Source organism: Chelonoidis abingdonii, chromosome 1, assembly GCF_003597395.2.
Source record: "Chelonoidis abingdonii isolate Lonesome George chromosome 1, CheloAbing_2.0, whole genome shotgun sequence".
Classification (NCBI taxonomy): domain Eukaryota; kingdom Metazoa; phylum Chordata; order Testudines; family Testudinidae; genus Chelonoidis; species Chelonoidis abingdonii.
The window spans coordinates 35,427,034-35,451,312 of NC_133769.1; the positions used below are offsets into that span (position 1 = coordinate 35,427,034).

General features: G+C 40.5%; 1 protein-coding gene across 6 annotated transcripts in view; it reads left to right on the top strand.

The window, feature by feature from the left end:
- The window catches only part of LOC116828374 (chemokine-like protein TAFA-5), a 659,974-nt gene that overhangs the window by 219,819 nt on the left and 415,876 nt on the right, over positions 1 to 24,279 (top strand). The window contains exon 1 of one of the 6 annotated variants that reach the window (XR_012655733.1): positions 9,780 to 11,547. The exons of the other annotated variants lie outside the window; for them this stretch is intronic. The gene's annotated coding sequence lies outside the window, so the exon portion shown is untranslated. Of the gene's footprint in view, positions 1 to 9,779; positions 11,548 to 24,279 lie in introns of those variants that run through there. 6 annotated transcript variants of the gene reach the window in all.

Consider the following 24,279-nt stretch of genomic DNA (forward strand, 5'->3'; position numbering starts at 1 on the left):
GCACACCACCGAATTAATGTGCTTAGTGTGGCCGCGTGCACTCGACTTTATACAATCTGTTTTACAAAACCAGTTTATGTAAAATCGGAATAATCCCGTAGTGCAGACATACCCATAGACTCACTGAGATTATGACACCAGTGCTTTTGGATCTGAACTCGCTGCCTTTTAAGTAGTGGCTAAAATGTAAGGTGTTTGCATTGCTGATGTATAAAGCCCTAAAGGGGTTAGCTGGCTTACCTTAAATATTGCATCTCTTCCTATGTCATAGTGCCACCTTAAAATCACAGGGTAGCCTAAACTGGAGCCCCACTTGTATAAGAGATGGGACAGTTGGTGGGTATGGCCCCTTAGCTGTGCAGTTCACTCCCCATCTCCTCACAGTCTGAAGTATTCCTAGTTCACCAACCTTCACTGTATTCTGTGAGGCCCATTTGTTTCCCCTAGGTGGGGAGGGATGTGGAGGACTCCTGTAGGAGACTGTAAATATCTAAGTATGTCTTCAGCTGCTAAGTTATTATTTATGTCTATTAGGCATAGTAATATGTTTTTATAACTGTTTTAAGTAGGTTGCAGAATACCTAGTGGAAAGGGTAGGCGATGTTTTATAGAATAAGCATAAAAATATTACAAAATAATAAAAATAAATAGGCAATGTGACAGAAGTGAGGAATTAAGGATTTGAATGATTGTAAGGGAGGTGGCTGGGTGGAAGGTGTTCTATGGTTACAACATAGAAGAGGAAGACATATGGTAGTGTAGTTCTACTGCAATATCGTAGTAAGTTTGCTTGGCATCTTGGTCATGTCCTGGTTTTCATTGTTTTGTAATTTAATAATAATAAATGGAGATATACCTATCTCATAGAACTGGAAGGGCCCTTGAAAGGTCATTGAGTCCAGTCCCCTGTCTTTACTAGTAGGACCAAGTACCATCCCTGACAGACTTTTTTGCCCCAGATCCCTAAATGATCCACTCAAGGATTAAACTCACAATCTGGGATTTAGCAGGCCAATGCTCAAACCACTGAGCTATCCCTCCCCCTCAATGCATGTCTCAAAGGCTCATTATGGGCTATAGACCCTTTCACCTATTCTTAGCCAGCTTAAACACATCCTTCATCAATAGTGGACAAAAATTATTTCTAACTGATGGCTGTTATGTGTGAAAAAGTCAAATGAGATCCTAGTAGGCAACAGTCCCCCTGACAAAAATCTACTGGCACAGTTCTTTCTCTGTAAATAAAGAGAAGGAATGAGATTTAACCCAGAATAGAAAGTCAGTTAAATATTGTAGGGACAAGAGAAGAGCAGCAAAACAGCACAATGAGTTTATGCTATCCAAAAGGAGTAAGAAGAATAAGAAGAGATTTTACAAATGTCTCAGAAAGAATTAACACTAGGCCCATTAATAAAGGAGTAGGTGATTATATTGACTATTCTAGAATTTGAGCTACAGAATCCCCTTTAAGTGGCCTGGACTGTCAGGAAATAACATAGAGCTTATTAATGTAGCTCCCACTTAAGTAAGTGAAGTGAAGGGAAAATGGGAAGAATGTTTAGGAAGCCACAGAGAGAGAAAATTGTCAAATAGACATAGAATGGTGAAACAGATGTGAACTTGTAATCTGATATGGTAGATGCATGTATATCATGTCATAGATCAGGGAAATCTGACAGAGCTTCTTTAAGGTATTTTTTCAGTAAAACTACCTTGATATTCTTCTTCATCTTCTTAGCATACAGGCAATGTGCCTCAGGTGGTGCGTCTAGGATTCATCACCGAATTTGGTCTGCTGGTTGAATCATTAGCTTCCCAACTTGGGCCAGGTACTGATGGGGAATGCAACGTGAATGCCGATCCATGCCCCCCTCCACCCTGATATTCACTAGCTCAGAGGTCCCTAACATGGTGCCCGTGGGTGCCGTGGCGCCTGCCAGGGCATCTAAGTGCGCCCACGTACTGGCCAGCGGATGAGCATCCGCCAAAATGCCGCCGACAAGCAGCGTCATCCAGAGGTGTCACTGCTGAAATGCCACCGATTCGGCAGCATTTCGGCGGTGACGCCTCTGGATGACACTGCTTGTCGGCGGCATTTCAGCAGCGACACCTATTGACATTGCCGCTTGGCTGCAGCATTTCGGCGGATGCTCGTTCATAGCCAGGTCCTCCGTTGCTCATCGTCTGGCACCCGCCAGATGAAAAAGGTTGGGGACCACTGCACTAGCTGGAGATCTGGCCCAATCTTCAGATTACTCTATATAGTTCTGAGTATCTCAGTAGCAGACAGATGTTTAAAAATTGTAAGGGATTCTGAGGACAGAAACAAAAATTACTTAAAGGGTGGACGAATTAATTTATGCAGGGTAATTAGAAGAATTTTCACACACACATTCACACTCTCTCTCCATTTTTTATACTATGATATCCAAATTGGCCAGATTACAGTAAAAGGTGGGAAAGGATAATCTAATGCTCATACCAAAGTGTGTGAAGGCTCTAACCATGATGAAAGGATAAATAAGAGTAACAGTAAACTGAGCAAAGTAAACTGTTAAACTGAACGTCAAAGACATCCCAACTCAGAGATGATATATAACTTTTGATGGGGAGTGCGGTATGGGAACAGGTTTGATGGTATGCAGCAGGGTTAAGGGCAGGGCATACAAACCCTGGCAGAAATCTGAGGAGGGGTGGTCCTCCACATGCCACCAACTGGTAGGCCTGAGATCAGTTACTTGGGAGATTATTCCATCCTAACCAATCCATCAATTGAGTAACGTAGAAGTAAACTAAATAAAGTTCAGTTGGGAACAATCAGAGACTGGCAAAAGGTTTGGCCTAGATAAACTAAGAAAAGATCTTTTATGAGCTCTAATTGGTATGGTTCCAAGAAAGCAGTAGATTCCATAAGTGCATATGGGGTAAAGTCATCCCTGCCATAAATGCATTCCACCAGGCACGAATTTGGACTATATTGAACAACCAAGAATTAACTCCCCAAATCTATTGTCCCACAAAAGACATTCAACACAACTGAAATTAAGGGTTTGATTACAGGTATGAGTAGGGGGATCTTAAAATGGCCCTGCAGGAATTTCAAAGAACTGAAACACCTTTTTAAATTGCAAAATACCACAGTTCTTTGAGTGGTGATCCTGCTGGGTGTTCCCTGTGCGTGCACAAGCACTCCATGTACCTGAGACCAGAAGATTCTTCAATAGCAGCATCTGTTGGTCCACATTTGCAATGTGCATCTCAATGTGCTGCGGATCAGCTACACTTCCAGTTCCTTTCAGCCATTCTGGTCCGTGATGGATCTCCTCAGTGTTCACAGCTTTGCTAGCATTGACTTTCCTGCTATGAAAATAGTTGATTTTTTTCCCTTTTAAACCTAGACACTAAAATTAGTTAGTTGATAGTGTTTTGGGGGCTAAAGAGCCCTCCCCACACTTTCCCCTCTTTCCTGTCCAGGCATTTAGTATGTCTAAGATCCTGGACTTCAATTCCTGTGTGGGCTGCCCTATGGTCTTTCTGATTAGCCAGCTACACTACTTCTGCTTGTATTGTCTTAGGGAGTCTCACTTTGCTTCTAAGTGAGAGATCTGTTGTGCCTACCCTTCTCAAATGCTGCATTCCAATGAATTCTGGCTCTGAAGAGACCTCATGGAACTCTTCACAAGGCCCCAGGCCACTCCTGAACACTCTGACCCCCTGTACACCTGTTGAAGTCACCAATAAGGTGACTGGTATGCAGCTCTTGATTTAAAAGATTCCTACTTTCACAGATATTCACCAAGTGCACACGAAATTCCTGAGCTTCATGGTGGGCCTAAATCATTACCAGGATAGAGTTCTCCCTTTTGATCTCTCAGGGGCCACAAGTTTTTTCACAAAGGTACTCTCCATATTATCAATGTAGTTCTGTTGCCATGGCAGCTGGTTTCCTTACCTTGTCGACTGCCTGCTTACATGGAGGTCATCTTGGGAAGTTCAATAGAGAATTCTCACCTTCCTCAGCCTCCTGTAATCTTTAGGATTCCAGGTAAACCTAAAAAAGTCCACTTTAATCCTCCCCTCTCCCCAAATTATAGATTTTATTGGAGCAACTCTGGATTCTCTTTCAGCTAGAGCTTTCTTACCTCAGGGCAGATTCCTCACAGACTTCAACATCCAACTTTGCCTGAGCACTCAGACAACAGCTTAGTCATGCCTGAACATCTTTAGTGCCTTCAGGAATTGGTTAAAGACAGTCTACATCCCAAATTGAGATTCTCTAGGCAAAGAAATATCAATTCCCTAGACCATCCTGACAGCTCTCACCTGGTGGAAAAACCTGTGTGTTATAGGAGTTCCCTTTGTTTCACCTCAACTACAGTAATTACAGATAAATCCCCTGGTTTGTTCCCCCCCTCCCTTCATACATAATCTACATGTTCTGGTCATGTTGGACAATGTGACAACATAAACAAGTAGAGGGGTATGAGGTCCACCCCTCTTAGCACAGAAGTGGTCAAACTCTTGAACTAGTGCAGCTGATTAGGCTTTAACCTGCTTTAACCTTCCAGGGATAACAAACACCTCATCAGATAATCTCAGCAGACACCTCTAGAGAGAACACATCTGCGAACTCCGTAGCTCAGCAGTACTGAGCATCTTCTGACAGTGGAACTTCTTGGCATCACAAATAAACAAGGATCTAGTCTTCTGCTCATATACAGCTCAAGAGGACACATTCTTGGTGCAGTAGTTGGAACCACTGTTCGCATTCCCACCTATACCCTTCTTACTGGGTCCTCAGCAAGATGAAGCAAGATAAAATGACACTAATTCTAGTGGTGCCTTGGTGACCAAGTTCATTTTAGTTCACTTCCATCTTCCAGTTGACCCCTCCCTGCCCCCTAAGGCATACATTTACAACTGCTGCCAAATCTTCTGATCTAGGATAAGAGTGACCATCCATCCAACCCAGTGCTTTTCCATCTCACAGCTTGGTATTTGGATGGATGACTAATGTAGAGAAGTCATGCTCAGGAGATCCAGTCCATCCACAATAACAGTAGGAAATTCTTTGTAAGTAAATATTATATGGCCAAATGGAAGTAGTTCTCTATTTGATGCTAGCACCATCACGAACCTCCATGGGAGGAAGACTTCCCTATTATCCTGGAGCATCTGTTAGCATTAAAGACATCTGGTTTATCTATCAGCACACTGTATGTATATTTGGCAGTGATTAATGCCTTTCATCTTCCAGTAGAAAATTGCTCATTCACCCATCCTATGACTATGAGGTTTTTGAAAGACCTTCTCAGAACCTTTCTTCCAGTATCAACTGCATCACTGAAGTGGGACCTTAATCTGGTACTGTCAGAGCTTATGAATCCACCATTTGAGCTGTTAGCTTCAGCTCTCTTCTACATCTTTCCATAAAGGCAGATTTCCTGAAAGCAATTACCTCCACTACACAGCTTGGGTCACTTATGGGATCCCCTCCATACATTACATTCCACAAATATAAGATGTCTTTGAGTTTGCAGCCCACGTTCGTCTTAGGATATTTCTGATTTCGAATTGAATTAACCCATGCATCTTCCCATTTTCCATCTTAAACTTCATACTAGAGAAGACAAGAAGCTCCATTCTCTGGAAGCCTGTAGAACACTGACATTTTACCTGCAGAGGAAAAAGTCCTTCTTTAGGAAAACCCCCAAGCATTTTCATCACTGAGCAGAAGAAAGGGGAGGCAATCTCCTCACAAAAATTGTTGTAAGAGATTTTGAGCTGCATCCTGTTTTGATGTGAACAAAGAAGAACTTCCCTTCTTCATGGAGCTAGGGCCCATTCTACCAAAGCTCAAGCTACCTCTTTCATTTCTCTTAAGGGTGTACCACCTAGACATCTGTAAAGAATTACATGGGGCTCCTTTCATACATGTACTAACTAGGCATTACACCCTGGTATAGCTGGTAAATGGGAGAGGTTCAGAGAAGAACCATAAGAATGATTAAAGGATTAGAAAACATGCCTTAGTTTTTGAGCTCCTTGAGTATATCTAATTAACAAAGAGAAGATTAAGGACTATAAATCTATAGAGTACCTGCAGGGGGAGGGGAATATTTGCTCTTCTGTCTAGCAGACAAAACTATAGCAAGTTCCAGTGGCTGGAAGTTGAAGACAAATAGAGACTGGAAATAAAGTACACATTTTAAACAGTAATTTGCATGTCTGTCACAGAATCTGTAACCTCCGTGAGTTCTGAAGTGAGCTCAGACAGCCCTTGGGCCTCAGACTCCTGAGCAGCTCAGACAGCCCCTGGGCCAGTTGCACTGGCCACTGCTGGGGCAATCTCTAGCCCCCGCCCCCCCCCCCCAGCAGCAGGAGGAGATGGGGGGCTTAGGGTGGGGGGCTGGGGCATGGGAGGGGGTGAGACTTCTGGGCAGTGCTTATCTTAGGGGGACTCCCTGGAATTGACACGTCTCTCCCTTTCCCTCAGCTCCTAGCTCCACATGCTGCCTCTGCCCACAGGCACCTCCCCCACAGCTCTCATTGTCCGCTGTTCCTGGCCAATGGGAGCTGCAGAGCTGGCAGCACACGGAGCTAGGAGCTTAGGGAAGAACATGTCACTGCTTCCGAGAAGTTGGATAGGGAGATTGCCAGCCTTGCTAAGCGCCCCCCTCCCCCCAAGGACTTGCAGCACCCCCGGGCCACCTCCCCAGCACTTGTGGCATCCCCATGAGCACCTGCGGCACTCCCAAGATTTAGTAAGGGGTATGGTACAGGTCATGGGCTGTGAATTTTTGTTTACTGCCCGTTTCCTGTCCATGACTTTTACTAAAAATACCCATCACTAACATGTAGCCTTACTCATAGTCTATGAACCTACAGAATTAAACAGAAAAAAAATATATTTGCTCCTGAGTTTTTTATGGCGGTTTTATAATACTGTAGTGGGATGATCACTACCAAATTGTATGGGATGTAAAAGAAAAACAATGAGCTGATCAGGATACAATTTTTACAAGGCCTTTGTGTTTCTTAAAAAAAGGGAAAAGAAAAATTGGAAATTTTATATGGATCTCCTATTATTTTCCATGCAGCTGGATAAACACACGTGAAATACTCATTGGGATTGCTCCCTGACAACAGCCAGGGGAAACATTTCCACCCCACCAGCTCTGTGGTTAGAGAGTACCTCCTGCTTGGGGATCTCTCACTTCTATGAAAGTGCAGTTGATGTTTCTGTAACACTATCTCCTTCGCTCATCTTTGTAGGGGAGGGGATTGGGATTCATCATCATCTTCCCATAAATTCTGTAGAGTTTAATTGGAAAAGAAAATACAGGCTGAGGTTAGGGTCCCTGATAGCAGCCACAGCTTGGGCATATTTCCCAGAACACATTGCTCTATTGCATCTGTGCTACCTGGGGCAGCGCTACAACGGAGGCTTTGGACATCTGTACAGATAGCTCTGCATAGTCGGTCTTACGGCCTCTTCCACTGGGGTGACACACCAAATCTTGCCCCCCAACTTCTCCCTGCCCTTGATAGACCACCACAAGAAAATTTCTAAAAGGGGGATTTATTCATCCTATGCAGCTGACATGTAGAAAGGTCAGGGCTATTTTTGAGTAGGACTCACTCTGCTTGAAAGGTTCAAGATACTTGGAAAATATATAAACTTGCTGAACCATATTTAGTACAGCATGCCAGATACCACTTTCCTCCCAAATGAGATTTCCTACAGAAACTCTTGTTGCTATGAGACTGAATAGCTTTCTACAATGTGAGTTCTATACAAATTTTGCTCTCACTGAGTTTGAATTCTGATCTCTTAATAGTGTAAGGATACACTCTAAAGTTCACTGAAGTACATAGGAGTCTCTTTACAACCTTCAGTAGGCTTTGGATTAGCCCCTAAATGAGGAATAGCCCTTAAATAGTTACACCAGTTTAAACCAGTGTAAAAGCAAGATGAATTAGGCCCATTGATTTCAGTGGGTTTACACATATGCAACTAAGAGGAGACTTTGACCCTCTTGGAGTATGTCCTTGTATAAACTTTCTAATAAGGAAAGAAATGTATTGTATACGATTTTTCAAAACATTTATCTCCAAACCCATTATTTTCAAATATGTGGACCACATTGCTCTTTCTGGATCTCAGACATTCCAAGTTTGATGCATTTTAAAAAACATTTCTGAGCTATTTTTATCCAATTACTAAAACTCAAAAGTTATTTCAATTTTATTCATACTGTTACAACACAAATTCATGGATTTTCTTCATACATTAAAAAAAACACCACAAACTGAACTGAAAGCAGATGTGGTATTTTTCAGATCTGTAGGTACAGTTTTGAATGAAAGGTTTTACAAATGGAACATTTCAAATTTAATTATAATGCTGCTGTGAAACTACAATCTTTGAATATCTTAAATGAGGGTAGCAAATGGGTTTATAGGGATATAGCAGTTGTGTGAAGTAAAAAAAAAAATGAAAAGATAGAAATTTTTAATGGTTCTCCACTCTTTGTCACTGAAGAACCAAAAAGCTTAGAGACTGTATCCCAAGCACCCTCAACAACAAGAGACAGCTGCTCACCAACACTTAATTTATCTCTAATTTAAGATGGAGTAAATCTTTCCACGGGCTTGTAAATATATGGAAGCACCTACTACACGCTACATTTTAAACATTTAACAAAAAGAGATCAAAACACCACTGACTAATTTTTAAGATTATTTTCTTAGTTTAATTCTACCTTAAAAATCATTGGATGAGTTTTATTTTCAATCCTGGCTAAATCCCTGTGAAAATATTAATCACTGACATATAACAATAAAACTGTACAAAAGCAGAGACAAACAGTCTAACTAAAATAACTGTTGCTTATTGAACGGGCATGGCATTCTAGTGGTAATTAAAGGGTCAGTTTAATCTATGGAGTTACCAGAGATGAGGACTCAGATTGCTTATATGCTTGCAGGGTTTGGGTTGTTTTATACAATGCGGCTCCCTATTAGTGCTGCCTTTAGCCGGCGCGCTCACAGTACGTTACAGGTGTCAAATAATGAGATTGAATCACAGGTTCTCTAAGGGGCAAAGGGTAACCAGTGAAAGGCCGATGCGGCCTCTTTCCTCTAGCTGCCAGCATCAACAGAGTGAGTCTAGAATCAGCACTTGAAATAATTGGTCCCGTCCTTACCCCCGCCCCCAGAAAAAAGAATTGAGGACGGGCTTGTCCCCTGCTTCTCAGTAGTGGGTTGGAAGGTTATCTCCACGGGCAAGGAAGCGGCGTGGGGAGGAAGAAAAGGGAAGGACAAGTGCGATCATCACAGATCCAATCCTTCTCCTCCATGTTGACTCCTCTGATCCCCTCCCTCGCCTCTGCTCCCTCCTCCCATCTTGTTTAGCTGCCCCACTTCTGCACCCATTTTCCCCCTAGCACCCCGGTCTTTGCTCCTTTGGCCTTTTCCTCTCCCACATTTTCGCTTCTCTCCCCCTGCTTTGGTTTCTTTGCCCACAGGGTTGCTCATTGCCCGCCTCCACCTCTCGACACCTCCCTGCCTGACCTTGCCCCTCTTCTGCCCGGCAGGGAGCAGATCCTGACGGCGAGCGTCGGCTGCGCGCTGCGCAGGCTCAGCTCTCGGGCATGCTCACTGCCACCCGGGGAGCGAAATCGGGGAAAGTTGCGAGGGGAAGCTGGCAGGGTTTAAATGCGACGGAGCGGGGCCGGGACTGGGCGCGCTGAGGCGCTACTGCCGCCGATCTCCCCCGGCCGAAGTACCTCCAGGGAGCTTTCATCCAGGCAGGTGCCCGGTTCACAGCCCCAGCTCAGGCAGGCAGCTTGCATCTCTACAGGCACCCAGCCTGCGGCAACCCAAATACACCCAGAAAGGGGGATCTTCAGCGTGCAGCCGTCCAGCCACCCAGCTACACTCTGGGAGGTTGCACCTTCCAGGCACCCAGCCCTCCGCTCCCCGCGCACCCGAAGAGACACCGAGAGCCGCTGCGTGCGCCCAGCCAGACTGAGCCGACAAGCCCCGATACTCCCTGGGAGCTTGTCTCCACCAAGACGCCCAGCCGAGAGGACTAACGCGACCCCGAAAGGAAGCGCTCCAGCGAGTGAGCGAGCCCCGGGCTGTACCTAAACCCAACTCCACCCGAGACGGAGTGGAAGATCTACAGCGTGCAGCCAATCCAGACACCCAGTCTGCAGCTCCAACCTCTCTAAGCGCCGATCGGGCAGAAGCTCACAAATCAGCTCCTCTCTGCCGCCAGCCAGCCAGCAGCAACCCAGCCCTCTTCTCCTCCAGAAAGCCTCCCAAAATCGACAGCCCGGGAGCTGCTCCTCGCCAACTACCCGCTGTGATCATTCGGCGCCCGCTCGTCCCCCGTCGGCGGCGGCAGCAGAAGCAGCAGCACCCCAAGCTTGGGAATTGCATTGTTGGGGGTGTATGTGTGCGCGCGCAGGAGAGAGATTGCTACGGAGGCATCAACCTGTAGGCTGAGATTTCTTTTGCGGCAGCTACCTGTTTGGAAAGCGCTTTGCGGGTGCAGCAGGAAAAGCGCACAGAGACTTAAGCGACCCCTCCTCAATCCGGAGGCGGCCAAGTGAACTAGGTCTCCGGCCCCGGGTCAGCGCAGCCTTTCCGGGGGAGGGCTCCCCATTCCGGCTGCTGGCTGGATCCGGACGAAGAGGGAATCAGGCAGCGGGAGGTGAGAGCCCAAGTGAAGGCAAGCGGCTTTGCAAAGCAGCGCACGCCAGGAGCTGAACCGCGGCCCGCTAGTACCTACGCTTCCCCGGGATAGCAGGGTACATAGAGTTGCTCTGAATGGGATAAGCTCTCCAAGCCTGGTAGGTGGCTCAGATTGTGACCATCAGCTTAGAGAAGTTGCAGTAAAGAGAGATTTTTCCCCTCTCATTCCCACTCTCCCTCTTCTCCACAGACACCGAACAGGTAACCCAGCAAGCCGGGCGGTGGTGCACTGGCTTCCCCGGAGCCCCAGAAAGATCAGCCTGGCTCCCGCATTCCCAGCACCGCTGAGCCGGAGCAGTCACTGAACAACCACCAGGAGTAGCAGTAACAGCCACCCCCACCGGAGTAGTGTGGGAGCTATTGCGCAATTCTGCCCAGATTTGCTTCCTCCCTCCTCCCCAACCTTTATGCTGCTCAACTCACGAGGAAACAGAAAGCTGATTCATGGATCCCAGACCCAGCTTCCTCTGTGCTGCTGTCCATAAGAAGATCATGATGCTGCTGCTGCTTGAGACTTTGTTGTGAATCCCCTCACTCCTCCTCCCAAACCCTGAGCGCGCTCTCTCTCGCTCTCGGAAGTGTGGTTACTGCTTGGGGAGCAGCCGAGCCTGGCGCAAAAGGGGAGACGTTGATGCATCGCTGTGGAAATTCATTGTGTGACTTTCTGGGTATTTACTGAGTTTCAAACCGAGATGCAGCTCTTGAAAGCTTTATGGGCATTAGCAGGAGCAGCTATCTGCTGTTTTCTTATATTTGTCATCCACTCACAGTTCCTTAAAGAAGGTAATTATGTCTGCATGTCTACGTACCCTGTTCTTTCAACGCGAAGGTCTCTTACTAGGTGCTTTAATTTTTTTTATTGTTTCCAGTATGTTCTAACTACAGCATTGGCTCTACTGTATTCTCCCCCACCTCCCTTTAAAACCGCTCGTTTTTATTTAGAAAGTAGCTAGATGTAGGCTTGCATTCCTAATTTTTATATTTTTATGTATACACACATAATACGTGCATTCTCTGAGCTTTAGTGTCTCATGGCTTTAATGAGATATTTTAGCGCATGGACAAGATGTTCTGCTGTTACGAAGACCGAGGATCACTAGTCATCGATGGGTATTAATAAACCAAAAAAACCCACAAGTAAATGTCTTATTTTTATATCAAATCAATAGGTGGCTTTTTTTTCTCTTTAAATTCAATATATTTTCAATAGATGGCACTAAAGTTCTGTGGAAAGGGCAGGGCAGAGCAAATTCTGGGCATTCCGCTCCTTCCTTTTCCTCCTCGGTGCCCTAAAACTGGTAGAGGCCTTTTGCATGGTTCCAGGGTTCTTGTTTTTTCCATGGCTGTGTTCAGAAAATCACCATCACAAATCGGCGGAGAAAATGTTTTGTTTCCTTAAGGAAACAAAAACAAAAAAAATATGTAAAGATGCATTCTGGTTAAGTGGATACAGGACGTTTCCCGGCGAAGGAAACCTTCGATTCAACCCCCCCGCCGTCAAGGAAACTAACCCATTTTTTCTGCTGAAATAATGATTCAGTTGGTTTTTCTGATACAAATGCAGTTTGAAGGGGCGCATACAATTTTTTTTGAGGAGAGAGGGGGAATGCGATGTGCGGTTGCTTTATAAACTAGGCAGCGTTGTCAAACGCTTATAATTTACTTGGTTGTGTTTTGGGATCCGAGCTGGGTTTTTTTTTTTTCCTGCACATTACTAAGTATCGCAGTAGTTGACTGAACAGTGATAACTAGCGTAGGTTAGAGTGTTTGCTGTACCAAATGTGAAGCAAGTCTTGTGTGACTGGGACAAAGTTTCACTCAAGATTGGTCAGAGTGACAGTGTTGCAGCCGCTGGAAGATCTCTACTGGTGTGTTATTTACATGAGTCAGTCCAGGAAGTACTGTACATTTAGTAAAACATTTGTAAACTAAAAAAGCATCAGGGCTGATTTGGTTAGTTGTGGGAGAAGAGCTATTTGTATAGCTTCCTACACTAAGAAGTTAGCCAAATATTTCTCTTAAGAGGTCTACAGATGCTTTAATTGTTGTGTATAATGCCTCCCAGATATTCATTAATTTAATATTCATACAAATTAGCATAATAGCAGGTTCATATATTTTCTGCCTAATTAGGTGACTCTTTTAATGACATTGTGGAAAAAATAATATATTGCCATTCATTTCAAGCTAACTTTGTTAGTATTTTCCTTCATGTTTTGCAATTTTATGCTGTCTTTCACTACTATCTTTTGACACCTCCATTACTGTAAATAATCTAGTAAGAAGGAGGACTTTTATAACAGTTTAAAAGAAAGTATTCTTTAGCATTGTTGGCCAAAAAGACTAACTACCAACTGACTAACTACCATCTGCATTTTCTTTTTCTTTTTTTTTAATGAAGGAATCAGTGACCAACCAAGTATTTTAGCACATTTTGCATTATTTTTCCCACCAATATTTATGGTCCTTTTGTTGTGATTTGACTAGATGGAAACTGATGTGCTTCCGAGCCTGTAGGGTAATTTATTAACTGTGTCTGTCTGTGTATTTCTGTGGACAAAAGTATTTTCATCCCATTTTTTTAATAGACACACACAGAGAGCTGTATAAAGAGTGTAAGTCTGGATTGTTTGTATCATATTAACTCTCAGCCTGAATGCATTTATTTTGGTTAATCTTAATATTAGCATTTTGACTTTTTTTAATAACATTCACATTCAGCACTGTATGTGTTCTGCACTGCCTTTTGAGTGATAACATTGTACAGTTTATTAGGATTGGGTAAAACTCCACATAGTTTCTCCATGTCTTGCACAGCTTCCACTCACCCCCCCCATCACTAATGTAATGTAATGTAAATGTATTGAGATGAATTTATTTAGGGGAAGGAGAAACATTAGTGGTGTTTTGAGTTTCTATTAAAAAAAAACACCTACATTTTGTGTTTGTTTTGCCTAGAGGAATTAAAATTCCCTTTTCTTTTTTATTGGAAAATTAACTTTTTTTGTTTTAAATGGGTTGGAGAAAAACCATTTGTTAGCATGGAAAAAGTGAGGAAAACAAACCCCCCCTTCAGAACATTCATCTTTTCCCTACCATACCAGTATGCTTGTTTACTGAACATACATAAATGGAATACATTTGACAGACTACTTCTGCCTGTCTTCAGAACATCTGAGACTTGCTTCTGATAGTGCAGTTTTTAATTTAAAAAAAAAAAAGTCTGAGCTGTTACAGAATAGAATGTCTGAATCCAAAAAATAGTATTGAAAAACTGATTTATTGGCAACAAGTGAATTTGTTTATTGGACATCAGAGCCCTGTGGACAGCTCAGGTCCATTGTTTGTGGCCCAGGTGTGTAGCCCAAATCATTAGTTAAATGCTAAGGTACCTTTTATTTGATCATTTTTTTTTATGGGCTGTCAAATTAATCTCTCCTCAGAACAGCAACCAAGTAGGTTGCCAGTTCGTCTAGCCTGATCAAACTACTTGATAGCATATCTCTGAAACAGTCTAACAGTACAAATGACACGTACTCCAGTTGTCTATATTGTGTGTAAGAAGATACCTGAATTACAAAAAAGTTATATAAAATTAAGTAAAGGTCTAATTTTTCTTATATGCTAGATGTATGTTTATGTACAAGTTATATTTCGTTTTTATTGTCATTTCTAGAGACCACTGGTGATGGAACTGATCATAAAATTTACATATAACAGTCCCTTGAAAATGCTGCATAGGATCATAGAAATAGAGGGCTGGAAAGGACCTGAAGAGGTCATCTGGTCTAGCCTCCGGTGCTGAGGCAGGACCGCGTAAACCTAGATTGTCCCTGATGGGTGTTTGTCCAAACTGTTCTTAAAAAAACTTCAGAAATGGGAATTCCACAACATCCCTTGGAAGGCTATTCCAGAACTTAAGTACCATTATAGGTAGAAAGTTTTTCCTAATATCTAACTTAAATCTCTTTTGCTGCAGATGAAGTCTGTTTCTTATTGTCTTACTGTCCATTGACATAGAGAACAATTGATCACGAGTCCCTTTATAACAGCCGATAACATATTTGAAAACTGTTATCAGGTCGTCCCTCAGTCTTTTCTTCTCAAGATTAAACTTGCCCAGTTTTTACAGTCGTCACATCTTTTTTCTGTATTTATTTTCCTGCTACTCACTTTGAATTAGTGATTTTACCGATTCATGGTAACCGTATATTACATATTAGAACCAAATATTTTTATAATTTCAATTTGAAAACATAGCATATAGAATTCAGAACTTTGATTAAAATAAACAGATAGTATCCAGCTACAATTATTTTTAACAGCAAATAAACAGTCACATTGATAGTTGAAATATAGCACCCTCCCTATGTATTGTAGAGTTTGCAAACTGTAAATTTTCTGTTGTGCTTTGCTGAACTCCATGCCACTTAAAATATCCCATTTCAGCTTAAATTATTTTTATATAGGTTACATAATTAAGGCTATTTAATAGTAGTTTACATGGTTGTACAGTCAACATGATGTAAAAAAACCCCCAATGAACATTTTGTTCTGAGAGGAGTGGGAAAGAGCTCTTTAAATGGCCATTTTCATGAATGTTTTTTTCAGGAAGTGAAGAATGGGTGACACAGGGTGCCATTTTTCCACACTTAGGCTTTTGTGTGGAAATACAGGTCATCCTGTGGCTAATCCGTTCCCCTATGTCCAATCTGTCTGTCAGTGTTTCAAAAAGATGAATAGAGCTGTGAACCAAGAAAAGGGTATTGTGATATATAATTGCAGTCCCATGCCTCTCTGATCTTCGTACAAATCAGTTTTAACATATTCTAGTCAGTCTGAAGGGGAGTTAAAACTTAAAACATTGTACAGTCAGTATAGCGGACTAAAAGTAGAGAATGATGTTGACTATGTGTCTATTTTTTAAATGGTTAATCTTCTCTTTATAATCACTTAAGATTTTTTTCAATGAGAAGCAAAGCTGCATAATGTCACAAGTTGAGGAATATTGTACGAATGAATTGGGAAGAATCTGTCCCCCCTTCCAAAAAGAAATAACCCTTTCATTTAGTAATAGATTTTAACTATTCACAATTATGATGTTAATTATGAGTAAAGGTAGAGAATACATTTTCAGAATGTGCCTTTGTATAATTCATAAAAAGTAGCCTAAAATAGTAGGTAACTACAGTGATATGCACAAAGCAGTATGTGTTTGCACAGTAATTTCTTTATTTTGATGTTTTTGTTTAATTAGATCTGATATTCTCAAGTTAAGACCTAGATTTACAAAATAGTGTTTCCTTTTGGAAAATATTTCCTATATTAAGGATTGTGAATGGTTTGACAGATTAGAATGGCATGACACTGTTTTGGGTGCTTGAACTGCGCAGACTCATACAGTGTCGCTTAAACCACAAAAAGCAATGGAATTCAGAGTCTGAAACTCCATTCTTAACCTGTTGTGCTTAGATATTATAGGAATCTGTATAGAATGAGGTGATTTTGTATATATGCTGCAGCACCTAAACAGAACAAGGTAAGTTAAGGAAGACATTTTACTGGCCAATTCCTGTTTTTGTGGCTATAATACAGAATTGTAGTGTCAATGGGACATAACTGTTTCATTATATACTATAAATATACTCCATTTGTACGTGTAGAAAATCTTCTTTTCAGCATTTCTTCTGTGATTATTACTACTTTCTTTTTTCTTATGAAGAGCTAACTATTATTGGTTAAATTGATGTAGATATCTTTCTGTCAAATACAAACTGAATTTTAATAATCAATGCTGTTGTGTTTACGGGACTGTTAGCACTTAAATTATGTTGCAATTGTCTGTTTATAACTGCCATAATAATTTGCTTTGGGCAGAAGTTTGACATATGTGTCCTAATTTTATCGCTTTTTGCAGTGTTTAACATTTGAAGTTATACAGCTATGCAAAAATGGTTTATTTTTTGTGTTCTGATAATTTATTTTTTTGCAAACTTCTCAAAAATGAAGATAGTTTTAACTCTCTAAATAACAAGACTATCTACACACCTCTTAGATTTTTCATAGTGTTCTTTTTTTTTTTTTTTTTTTTAATTGCAGCTCATATAAACCCATAGTCTCAGAGTAGGTGAGACTGGTAAATACTGTAAAGAAATTTTAGGGAAAAGATCTATGTATCAATTTCCAAAGAGCTTTGGGTATATTAACCCCAAAAGTTTGTTGGAATGAGTTGAAATGTGTTTTATATGACAGATTGTAATTTCAGATGCCATTACAATGGAATAAGTAACACATTTAAGATTATCTGTATACATCATATAGCTGCTACAATGAAGCACGTAAATTGCCCAATAGACTATATATACTATGAACAAGCCATTATGGTCCATTGTGTCAACTATCTTGCCCTTCTCTGAGAGTTTTCCCCTTTAGCCTTCGAAAATAACATATACATGTTTATAAACAATTGAGGAAAAGGGATATGAAAGAAACTTGGATATGCAGTGGACACTCTCTTCAATTTCCCCTTTTGTGCTTGGGAGGTACCTGGGTTTCCAGACAATAAGATAGGCAACACATCTGATATAGAAGCTATGTTACATATGTATAATGAACTTGAGTTAAGGACATGTCTTAGCTTTATATTTTTCTTGCCTTTTTGGGTTTTGTCACATTTAACATGTTGAATTATAATTGCTTGGGGTCTCTTGTGTCATGCTTGTGTGTATACAAAGACTGCATTGTATGCAGAGAAGCGCAGATGAATTTACCAGATTACAGTGTGACATGTAAAGTAAGAGGAGTATTAAGCTCCTTAGTCGGGCAACAGGCTTCATCCTTAGAACAAATTGTGCTTGAATGAGTGTTAGAGTGGGAAAGAAATTTTGAAAGGCAATCAAAATAGCTTTTAAGATTTACTATAGTTAAATGTATGAGAAATTAGCTAAATAAAACTAACAGAAAGCCAATCTGTTGCATGTTTGACAGTTAGCCCAGTATGACTGAAAATAGAAGAGCCTGCTTAGAAACAAGATAAAATTTTAAGTATAGTGTCCAAGTTTCTAAATAACAAACAAAACAAAAAAAGGAAGAGAACGAAAATGTACAGTTGTTAAAAGATGCTACCCAGACAAGACACTACATAATGTCCTTTAATTTTCTTTCACCCTGGGTTTTACACTTGATGTAGGTGTGCCAGAATATACCAGTGGGGGAGTCTGTCTTTTCTTTACCCAAAAAATAATCTGTTGAAACAGTAATGAAACACAGTCTTGTAATATTGTTAATAGATTATTTAAAATGAAAGGTATTTGTGTCTGGACGCAGAATAAGCACGCTATAGATGGTGCAAAGGGCTACTTCTCGTGATCTAGCGCCATCAGATTTCTACCATCCCCTGCACCTACTGTCTGATTTCCTCCTAATAATATTATGTTGCACAAATCTAGGAAGAAGAATATTTGATTTTTTTTTTTTTTTGGTGTACACATTTGATCATGACTTTAATTATTAAAAGGAAGAAATTGGAAGTCAATTACGGTTTATGCTAATTGAGACCTTTAATGTAATATAAAAAGGGACACCGAGAAAATGCCATCCATACACTTTTTAGACCTATAGCAGCTAAGAAAATATTTGCAAAAATGCTAGATGGTTGTAGAGCTAAAACCTTTGGGATTCATTCTGCTTTTTTGATGGCTCGTATGCTTTAATATTAAAATTTCATACCTCTGTGACCAAAAAGATGGCACAATCTGGTGGTGGTGATTATTCATACTGTAGTATCTACATACCTAGTTAGAGTTAGGACCCCATTGTGCTAGGTACTGTACAAATGCAGAATAAAAAGTCTTCACAATTAAGGCAGACAGGCTGATTAGAACACCTACAGCCAATCAAGAAGCTGCTAGAATCAATTAAGGCAGGCTAATCAGGGCACCTGAGTTTAAAAAGGAGCTCACTTCAGTTTGTGGTGCAGGTGTGAGGAGCTGGGAGCAAGAGGCACAAGGAGATGAGAGGGTGTGCAGCTCGAGTACTGAGGAATACAAGGGTTATCAGACACCAGGAGGAAGGTCCTGTGGTGAGGATAAAGAAGGTGTTTGGAGGAGGCCATGGGGAAGTAACCCAGGGGGTTGAAGCTGTCATGCAGCTGTTACAGGAAGCACTATAGACATCTGCAATCCACAGGGCCCCGGGCTGGAACCCGGAGCAGAGGGTGGGCCTGGGTTCCTCCCAAACCTCTCAACTCCTGATCAGACACAGGAGGAGTTGACCCAGACTGTGGGTTCTACCAGAGGGGAAGATCACTGAGCTGAGCAAATCTGCCAATAAGCGCAGGCCCCACCAAGGTAGAGGAGGAACTTTGTTACAATATATTATATTCTGTGCTGTAATTGAAATCAGAGTACATTATTTTTTATTACAAACATTTGCAATGTAAAAATAAAAAAAATTTCAATTCACTTCATACAAATAATGTAGTGCAGTCTATGTTGTGAAAATGCAACTTACAAATGTAGGTGGTGGTTGTTGTTAAATAACTGCACTCAAAAAATAAAACAATGTCAAACTTTAAAGCCTACAAGTCCACTCAGTCCTATTTCTTGTTCAGCCAATTGCTCAGACAAACAAGTTTGTTAACGTTTTCAGGAGATAATGCTGCCCTCTTCTCACTTTCGGTGACATTCTAAATAAGAATAGGCATTTGCTTGGCACTCTTGTAGCCGGCATTGCAAGGTATTTACATACCAGATATGTTGAACATCCGTAGGCCCCTTCATGCTTTGGTCACCATTCCAGAGGACGTGCTTCCATACTGATGAAGCACATTTAAAAAAATGTGTTAATTAAATTTGTGACTGAACTCCCTGGGGAGAATTGTGTGTCCCCCGGTCTGTTGTACCTGCATTCTGCTATATGTTTCATGTTATAGCAGTCTCAGATGACGACCCAGCACATGTTGTTCATTTTAAGAACGCTTTCACTGCAGATTTGACAAAATGTAAAGAAGGTACCAATGTGAGATTTCTAAAGCTAGCTACAGCACTTTACCCAAGGTTTAGGAATCTGAAATGTCTTTCAGAATTTGAGAGGGATGAGGTATGGAGCATGCTTTCAGAAGTCTTAAAAGAGCAACACTCCAATGCAGAAACCATAGAAGCTGAACCACCAAAAAAGAAAATCAACCTTCTGTTGGTGGCATCTGAATCAGAAATGAAAATGAACGTTCATCGATTCACACTGCTTTGGATTGTTATCGAGCAGAACCCATCATCAGCATGGATACATGTCCCCTGAAACGATGGTTGAAGCATAAAGGGACATATGAATTTTTAGCACATCTGGCATATAAATATCTTGCAATGCCAGCTACAATGGTGCCACAAGAATGCCTGTTCTCACGTTCTGGTGACATTGTAAATAAGAAGAGGGCAGCATTATGTCTTGTAAATGTAAACAAACGTGTTTGTCTGAGTGATTGGCTGAACAAGAAGTAGGATTGAGTGGGCTTGTAGGCTCTAAAACAGGAGTAGGCAACCTATAGCATGCGTGCCAAACGCGGCACACGAGCTGATTTTCAGTGGCACTCACACTGCCGGGGTCCTGGCCACCAGTCCGGAGGGCTCTGCATTTTAATTTAATTTTAAATGAAGCTTCTTAAACATTTTAAAAACCTTATTTATTTTACATACAACAGTAGTTTAGTTATATATTTTAGATTTATAGAAAGAGACCTTTTAAAACGTATTACCGGCACACGAAACCTTAAATTAGAGTGAATAAATGAAGGCACATCACTTCTGAAAGGTTGCTGACCCCTGCTCTAAAATTTTTAATTTTTTTTTTTGAATGTAGGTTTTTTGTACATAATTCTACGTTTGTAAGTTCAACGTTCATGATATATGAGTACTGTAGTGCAATCTCTTTTAGGTAAATTGAAAATTTTTTTTATGGTGCAAATACTTGTAATAAAAATATAAATTGAACACTGTACACTTTGATTTTCTGTTGTAATTGAAATCAATATATTTGTAAATGTAGAAAACATCCAAAATATTTAAATAAATGGTATTCTATTGTTTAACTATGCGATTAATTTTTTTAATTGCTTGACAGCCCTAGTTTTAACTGTACATCTACATATGATTTTCTGTACAGGATCAGAGCAATGATCCCTCTAGTTGGTACATTGCCTGTCTTTGGCAGGAAGATAGAAATCAATTTTGCTTAAAAAGTACCCTTATCCTATGAAGGTTTGGTGATTCTAAGATACCATTTGAAATGCAAAATCATATCTTTTGTCTATATATGGATTTCTGTTTAAGCATGTTTGTGTCTATCCTATGTCTTGTCCTGGAAAGCCAACACAGATTGGTCTGCCTATTCATTTCATATTATCTTTGGGATTTTATAAACATATAACTAATTTCTTTACTGGACACAACATAGATCTTCATATTAATTCTTGCTAACATTCTGAAGAAGGATGAACAATACTTGTTTGAAGTGGCAACATCAAACAGCTAATCCCACATATGTATAATGGAAAAAAAATATGGATGTATTGAAATGTTCTGTACAAGCAGTTGTCATGCTGATATATGCTCATGTGCATTTTGATTTTTTTACCATAACATGAAAGGTGTACGATCAAGATAGTATTTTTTCAGATGAAAACATTGTACTGAGAATGGATCAGTTCTCTTTGTGATTCATTCCATCCAAAGTCAGTTTTTAATTAATGTTGTTTTGCCAAAACAGAGTCCAGAGCTCCAGGAGAGAGCATACCATATAAGAACATACAAAACGTCTTCAATATTTTGTTATAAATAACTTTTGTGGTCTCTGGAATAACAAGCAGAGGAAGTATGCATATGGTGATTCATGCTTTTTTTGTTTGTTTGTTTGTTTTTTTTTTTAAGTGCATCATAAGACAAGATCAGGGACCTTGTGTTAAGAACCATTAGTTTGTTCACTCTTTGGGAAAGAGACTTTAGCACACATCCTCAATCTTGCTTCATCCCCTTTCCTTTTCATGTATTAGAACCAGAAAAAAGTGTAATTGACTGGGATTTCTTACTGCCAGGGAGGAAGGCTGCATTTTGGCAATCCCTACCTACATACCAGCTCTTTAAGGCCATAGCCAGCCTACTTTAGAGCAGCCTTATGGCTGCTCTAAAGTATACTGGGTCTAGGACATAACAAGTCCCAGGACAAGAGGAGAGGGGTGAACAGCTGACTTGATGCTTCTCCCTAAACTGGATTAGCTAATGACTGACCTCTTTATAGCTGTCAGTAAAGTATGTGGCACCCTGATGCTGTATTAAAAAAAAAAATTATAACAATGCCATCTACTTTCACAAAGTGTGTAGAGATTAAAAAGCAAGAAAAAGTATGCTAAAAGAATTAGAAACTTGTGCTTCCAGGTGACCTGCTGGAAAACAGTGGCTACCACCTAGTAGCACCAGAGTCCACTGCAAGTCCTTGCAATAAGAGAAGCCGAAATCTGGAACCTTTTCCTCAGTGAAGGCCACACATCCATTTGTTGTTGGTATATTTAAATGTGCTAAAGCCACTGATTGATATAATTGTACTTCAAAGTGTGGAGGTATCTGGGTGCTAGTTATTGCTGCCATAAGGAAGCAGAAACTTTTTTTTTTTAGATACAGGAAGTTGTAATGCTTTTAAAAGTAAATGAGTAATATTTTGTACCTATTGCCTTCCACTTTATCAAAGACTGTACCCACATTTCGGAGTCCTGTTGCTCTCCTGAAGGTAGTGATAAATCAGGACACTGATGTGGTATGATATAGTCTCGGTGTAGTCCCTTTTCGTTTTGTGCTAGAGTTCTTACAGTAATAAATTATCACAATCTAATTCTCTCTGCTCTGTGCTTGCTGTTGGATCTTACAGCCCTAAAGGAAGAACCTATTGTTAGCCCTTCAGTTGTTTAACTTAATATACATTTTAGAGATGTTTGTAGTGGATTTGAGACTACAGGATGACCACAAGGATACTGAACAGTTGTTTTGAAATGGCTGCTGCTTGAATATCCTCTTGTTTACACCTATTAACTAAATGATGTTGGACTCAAATAATTGTGAGGGTATTTTCTCTTGCTGTGCATCTTCATCTTCTATTAATTATCTGTTCATGCTTAACATTTTATTCCATCTCTAGGAGGAAAAATGGACTGAGTTTTTTGGTGTTAGATAAAGTGAAGGCTTTTCGGCTTCATGTATTGTGTAAAGATCCTGTAGTAGTTGTAAGCATTTTTGCATGTTTGGCTATAAATATATAGATTGTACTAGAGGCTACTTTAACTTAATTTATGAAATGATGATGGATTCTTATGAATATTAAGGCAAGTCAGTTTTTGAAAGCTAGAAATTGCTTTACTGTGTATTGATTTTCATTTGTTTTCTGTTTTTTTTTTTCTGCATCTTGTTTGCCTTTTTATGATTTACTGACAGAGTATCAATGTATAAATTATGGTAAAACCCAAATAATGGAAAAAATATGCCATTAATGTTAATAACTGTCAAGCATCTTCATTGACAGGAGAAAAAGGCACTGCGCAGATCTAGACTAAGTTATTGCTCCAAAGAGTTTACCATTTAAAAGATAATACAGACAAACAGAAATAGACAAACAGAAGTTGTGAGTTAGTTTCTGCCTAGTGTCCCTTCCACGTAAGCTGCACCCAGTGGTTTCCCCAGGAATTGAAATTGTGGGGGGGAGGGGCAGTGTTTGAATTTACAGGGCGGGGTGTCAGGACCAATGACATATATAAAAGAGATATGAATAAAGTAAATGTTATGTTAGGATTATGCAAATTTAACATAAGGAAAATGCAAGTTACATCAAAACATACAACAGATGTAGATTTCTAAAAAAAAAAAAGTTTAAAAAAAGTATTTAATTTAAATTGACTTTTGAAAAGTAAGCCATCATGGGATAAGACGCCAGTCCTCTCATGGATCAGTAACTGGTTAAAAGATGGGAAACAAAGGGTAGGAATAAATTATCAGTTTTCAGAATGGAGAGAGATAAATAGTGGTAGCCTTGAGGGGTCAGTACTGGGACCAGTACTGTTCAACATATTCATCTGGAAAAATGGGTAAACAGTGAGATGACAAAACTTTCAGATGGCACAAAACTATTCAAGATAGTTAAGTCCCATGCAGACTGCAAAGAGCTACAAAGGGATCTCACAAAACTGGGTGACCGGGCAACAAAATGGCAAGTGAAATTCAATGCTGATAAATGCAAAGTAATGCACATTGGAAAGCAATCTTAACTATACATACAAAATGATGGCATCTGAATTAGCTGTTAACACTCATGAAGATCTTGGAGTCATTGTGGATAGTTCTCTGAAAACATCCACTCAGTGTGCAGCAGCAGTCATAAAAGCAAACAATGTTGGGAATCATTAAAAAGGTTAGATAATAAGACAGAAAATTCATATTGCCTCTATATAAATCTATGGTACGTGCACACCTTGAATAGTGT